Source organism: Mesocricetus auratus, unplaced genomic scaffold (genome assembly GCF_017639785.1).
Source record: "Mesocricetus auratus isolate SY011 unplaced genomic scaffold, BCM_Maur_2.0 contig_6821_pilon_obj, whole genome shotgun sequence".
NCBI lineage: Eukaryota > Metazoa > Chordata > Mammalia > Rodentia > Cricetidae > Mesocricetus > Mesocricetus auratus.
In genome coordinates, this window is record NW_024434032.1 from 1 (window position 1) to 5,814 (window position 5,814).

A 5,814-nucleotide genomic window follows, 5' to 3' on the forward strand; every position below is an offset into this window, starting at 1 on the left:
GTCTCCCTTCCCCTCCCCCTCCTCCATCAGCAACCCAACCGACCTGCACGCACCTGGTGGCTGCAGTCCTGCTCTGGCACCTCTCCCTTCCACACAAGCCTTCTTGCTTGTAGTTGTCATCAGGGCAGTAGCCGTTAACTCACCTTCAGCACACTGCTAAGCTTTCAGTACAGTGCTGCTGAGTGTCGACACACTACAGTGCAGGCTTCTGGGCTCATTTGTCGTGTCTCCCTTGAGCTCCTAACCTCTGACGTTTTCAACCCTGGAAGCTTCCATTCCCCACTCTGTCCGTGTATTTCAAACGCTTTATGCATGCACAGTCAGTCATTCAGTATCTATCGTACTTAGTAAGTGCCCTCAAGCCCAAGCCATCTTAAGTATTCACCAGCCTTTGCTTCAGTCCTAAAAGCAACCTAACTTCAATTATCAGGTTTTGTTTTGATGAAAAGTAAAAATCAAACACGTTTTCTATTGTGAAAGCAAAGAATGATAGTCGGTATGATAGTGGGTAGGAAGAAACAAAAAGAAAAAATTAAAAGGGTATCTGTACTTGTTTCTTCCTAAGAAGCAAAGATTCTCGTCGAGTCTGCCTATTGATTCTACCCTCTGAGACAACAGAGATATGATTCCCTTGCTTGCAGTCACTTGTTCAGGTGAGTGTAAGCTTGATACACAAAGCTTCCTTTCTTTGAAAGTTGCCCAGTAATACTAGATACTGATCTTTTTCCAGTCAATGGAATTTATTCTTTTCTTGTACATCTCGAGCACAGTTTCTCCTCCCTCCTGTTCTCCATTCCCCCCATCCACGATCTTCCGTTTCTGTTCAGAAAGGGCCATGAACATGGGTGTCAACAAAGCATGGCATACCAAGTTGAGGTGTGAATGTGCTCCCCTTGTGTTAAGACTGGGCAAGGAACCCAGTATGGGGAATAGGTTTCTGGAAGCCAGCCAAAGTATTAGGGACAGGTTCTGTTCCCACCACTAGGAGTCCCACGAGTAGCTCAAGCTATATGCAGACATAGAGGGCCTGGATCAGTCCCATGTAGGCTCTCTGCCTGTTTGGTTCAGACTCTGCGCTCCTGTGAGCCCTGGTTAGTTGTTTCTGTGTGTTCTCTTGTGATGTACTTGATCCCCCTGGCTCGTTTAATACTTCCCTCTCTCTCTCTCTCTCTCTCTCTCTCTCTCGTGTGTGTGTGTGTGTGTGTGTGTGTGTGTGTGTGCCTGCATGTACTAGTATTTTGGTGGAAGAAGGTAAAATGTATTCATGTTCCTAAACTAGCTAAACACAATTCTAAACATTTTCTATTCAGCCAAATGACCTTGACTTTCCTGGCTGGAAAAGAACCCTGCCTGCAAATCATCACAGCTAAGGTAGGACTACTTTCCTCCATAAAAATCTAAGGCAAAGCCATTCTGCCCAGATATTATGACCTTCATAATTGCCCACTGAATTTTTGCCTTTGACAGAAAAGGGAAATAGGGCAGCCTTTTTGTATCCTGAGGAAACAGACATCCTCTACTGGTAGGAGATTCCTTTATAAAAGTTCTGAGGATTAAAACAGACCCTAGGGAAAAAAACTAAAAGTAGCAGACAGATATATAAATAATGCTGGAGTATTATAAAGGATGGAATCCTACATGTGTGTGCCTGGTAAAAAGAATAACAAGGAAAGACTCTGCCTGCTTTACAATCTTGTGGAAAGCCATTATAACCCTACTCAGAAAATACTTCTGCAGTAACATCTATCCAACACCTGCTTGTTTACAGATGTAACAATGCCAATCCCAGTTCCCTCTATACCCAAACAAAATATTCCATGCAAACTCTCCCAATAGCTCTCACCCTACAATAGCTCCATTTGTTCCTGACGTATCTGCCAAAAGACCTTTTAGATGTTCTGGGGAAACTCTACCTGAAAGGGACCTTCCACCTTTTTACCCTTGGTCAGACACAATTCTTCACTTTAGTTCTTGAATTTTCTCCTGTGCCCTCCTTTACTCTCTTGTTCCCTGCCACTTCTGCTAATTCTTTCTGGTGCAGCCGTCCTGGCAATGGGACCGGTCACTTTCACCCTGAGTCAACTCTATGCCCACTTCCTCTCAGCATCCTGTTCTGTTCCTGCCTATCCTTCGACCTTTCCAGAAAATATCTCAGTTTTACTCTGTAAACAGACCACCTGCTTACAATCACCTAATAATTGTTTTCCAAGTCCCTTCAGGAATGTAGGATGGACTGTCTGATCCATTTTAGTCGATCAAGTTGAGACACCTGCCCACCCCCAAGCTAAAGGACCATCCAACAACAAAAAAAAAACAGTTATAACACTCCTGCCTTGCATTTTTACAGCCTCTCGGCGTTCTGATTTCAGTGTCCTTGAGGATTATGGATGTCATTCCCACCTCTATAAGGAGCCACCTCCCATCTTCCTCTGTAGACATTTCAACCCTTTGCCCATATGGGTGACAAAAGTGCACCCTGCCCATGAGTACACACTGTCCCACCTAAGGTCAAACCAAATAAAGCATCTCTTTATTTCCATGCTCCCTCTCTCCACAACTGCTCTTTAAATAATCTAACACACACTACCCCAACTTATCTGGGTATTTAATGGACTGTGCCAAAATATCAATACTTTTCACAGAAAGAAAATTGTTTGCACCACAAAAGATTCCCAAATAGCTAAAGTATTCTGAACAAAGTGGAAACAAGGATACAAAGAAAGGCAAATTCTCAAGTTCACACAGACTGTGGAAAACACAGTGTAGTTCCTAAAACTGAAAGTAAACCACCATATGGCCCAGTGGTCCCATTACTGGGCATATATCCAAAAAGAATGAAAATGCCCTGTGAAACACTCTGAACTCTCATGCTTACTGAATTAGCATTCATAATCGCAAAGATATTGTGATGGGTAAATGAATAAAAATGTGACGGATCCAGTTAAATATTCTTTAGTTATAAAAATAATGAAATAATGGCATTTACAGAAACATGAATGGTACTGGAGGGCATTTTGTCTGTCAAGGGAAGTAAGTTGGTAAAGAAATACAGAAGGCATATGTTCTTACTGTTATCCAGAATCTAAAATGTTAATATTTAAAAAGGAAAGGATTGAATCATGGTTCCCAGATCTTGGGGGAGGGTGTATTTTGAATATTTCAAATACAAAGAGGTGATGTTGGAGTTAATAAGATACATCTATTATCTGACTGGGGAAGTACATCAGTTAGCACAGTAATTGCCTAGCCGGATACCCAGAACCATATAACCCTGATATAGTTATGACTGAAATTCCAGTTCTTAGGAGGAAGAGACAGGAGAATCAGATGTATGAAGTCATCTTCAGCAGTACAGTGACTTTAAGGCTAGCCTGGTATACATGGATCTGGGCTTTACCAAAACAAACATATACCAGTTTCTCTGACCTGATTATCATATATTGAGTACACAAATTGTTACACCGTGTCACATACATGAAATTATTGTGTAAACTAAAATTTAAAAAGTATTTAAAATGTCATATGATACCCAGTGTTTGAGAAAAAACTATTTCCCTCAACCTATTGACTTCTACAAAGAGCATCTACTTAGTTACTTTTCTGTTGCTGTGATAAAATTCCACAGCAAAGGCAAATTAAGAATAAACAGTTTATTTTGGCCTGTGGTTCCAGAGGGATAAGAGTCTGTTATGGCAAGAAGGCAAGTAGGAAGCTGTGAGATCACACCTTAACTACCAGCATGACACAGAGAGCAAACTGAAAGTGGGCAAAAGCTTTTAATCTCAAAGCCCAGACCCAGCCACTGACTTCTTACAGCTAGAGTGTAATACCTAAACCTTCCCAGGGTCAACAACAGGGACTAGGAGTTCAAAGACCTCAGACTATGGGGTGGGCATTTCTCATCTAAACCACCACAGCGTCATTAACCGTCTTCTAAGAATATTCAAATACACTTAAAACTACAACTGAAATAATTCTGCCATTCCTATCTATGAAATTTACTGTTAATGATGTTATTCCATGGGGGACTATAGGCTTGGTTTGTTGTTTTAAGAATATCTGATATAATGTACTACAGTTTTCATTTTCCTTTTACTATGAATTAATTTCACACACAAATACATTCGTGTGTGTGTGTGTGTGTGTGTGTGTGTGTGTGTGTGTGTGTGTGTGTGTGGACCGCTTAGGTGGAGAACCTAGTTGGGGTGAAATGGCTACAGACACTGATTGTAACTGTGTGCGGGGATCAACTGTAGATGATTAAAGGTTAAGGGGGTGGGATTTGTTTTGTGGATGAGTCAGTTCTCAGAACTAGAAAGGTAGCATTCAAGAGTATTGAAAAACCAACCCCAGTGTGAGTATTCAGTGAATACTTACTGACCTTCACTAGCAGTTGGGGTAGACTGTGAAGATTCAGGAGTAAACATCGGTCACGATTTAAATCATTTCTTGTCCTTTTATAGGTAACCACGTTTTTATAAGTAACTGAACAAAACACAGAAGTCCTCTGCAGTAACCAAAAGGCAGCTACTTAATGATGGTCAACTGTTGCTCGTTATCTCCTATAAGCTGACAGACAAATTTCCATCTGCTTGTTAAGTTTGTGCTCTTACATTATAGTTTTGAGATAGGAGTTATCATCGGTAGTCCATCCGGGTTATCGTTTCCTTTTCCCTGGCCTGCCTCTGACTGCTGGGTTTTGCCTTGTGGCAATCAATCCCGGGTCACCTGTAAACACAACCTTCTCGGCCATCTCCAGTTTGCTTTTTAGCCATCTCAAGGGCATCTTAAAGCTTGTGCTTTTGATGTCTGTCGGGGGCAGGGGGTTGTAAAGTCACACCAAGGCTTGTCACTGCCAGTTGAAGCTTGTGGAGATCTCCCTGCCCAAGGATCCAGTCTGTGTGTGTAAGGACTGGGCCAGGGGTGGGTGGAGAGAGACCTCGAGGGCCCGCACAAGTCCTGTGTCCTCCAAGCAGGTTTGGGCATGGTGGTGGTGGCCGCCTGGGACACTCTGTCCCTCTGGCTTGGCTCACTTTGGGGGAAAAGGAAACCGCCTTCCCACAAGGCGAATCATTCTAACGGGTTTCCCGTCGGATTCCTGCTTCCACGAGGCGCAGGACACGGGGGAATGAAAAAGGAGGTGGGCCCAGAGGACAGGGGTTAGGGCAGCAGGAGAAGGATGCTCAGGGATCTCCTCCTGCCCGCCAGGGGTGGGGAACCGAGCCCAGGAGCGCGAGGCACTGAGACCGCAGCCCCGGCGCCCCGCCCCCGCCCCGGGCGCCCCGCCCCCGCCCCGGGCGCCCCGCCCCGCCCCGGGCGCCCCGCCCACCGCCCCTCTCGGAAGGGGCGGCTCCTCCTCCTCCTCCCGCGACCCAACCGACCTGCGCGCGCCTCAGGCCCCGCAGCCGAACGCCGAGCGGCGGATCCGTCGCTTGTGTCTCCACCCGCCGTTGTGTAAGGTGCGCGGGCCGCGGGCGAGCAGACGGGGAGAGAGGGACAGAGGGAGGAAGGGAGGCAGGGACGGGGGCAGGGACGAAGGGAGGGAGGCACCGAAGCCGCTCCTCTCCGCCAGTGCCGGGATGGAAGCCCGCAAAGCGCAGCAGAGCGGGCTCGTGCAAGCTCTCTCGGGGTCCGCTGTCCCGGGTCCTCGTCCTGCTGCCTCCTCCCTGGGACTTTTTCCCCCGCAGTGCCCTGGGGGTTCAGAGTGCAAGCTGAGCCGCTCGCTCTCAACTCCTTTTGCAGAAATGAGGTTTTGGGGAAGTTTTTTTCTTAACTCGGAGCCTCTTTTTTTTTTTCTTCCTTCCCGCGCAGAAA

At 45.8% G+C, this 5,814-nt stretch overlaps 1 long non-coding RNA gene across 2 annotated transcripts; it reads left to right on the forward strand.

Annotated features, from left to right (window-relative positions):
* Positions 1-24: 24 nt before the first annotated feature.
* On the forward strand, positions 25-5,306 carry LOC121138544. 2 transcript variants are annotated; one of them, XR_005875491.1, is made up of 3 exons: positions 25-653; positions 1,311-1,371; positions 4,464-5,306. It is a non-coding gene; the product is annotated as an uncharacterized LOC121138544 (long non-coding RNA). The 2 variants fall into 2 exon arrangements; XR_005875490.1 differs by lacking the exon at positions 4,464-5,306 and adding an exon at positions 2,348-2,549.
* Positions 5,307-5,814: the final 508 nt, after the last annotated feature.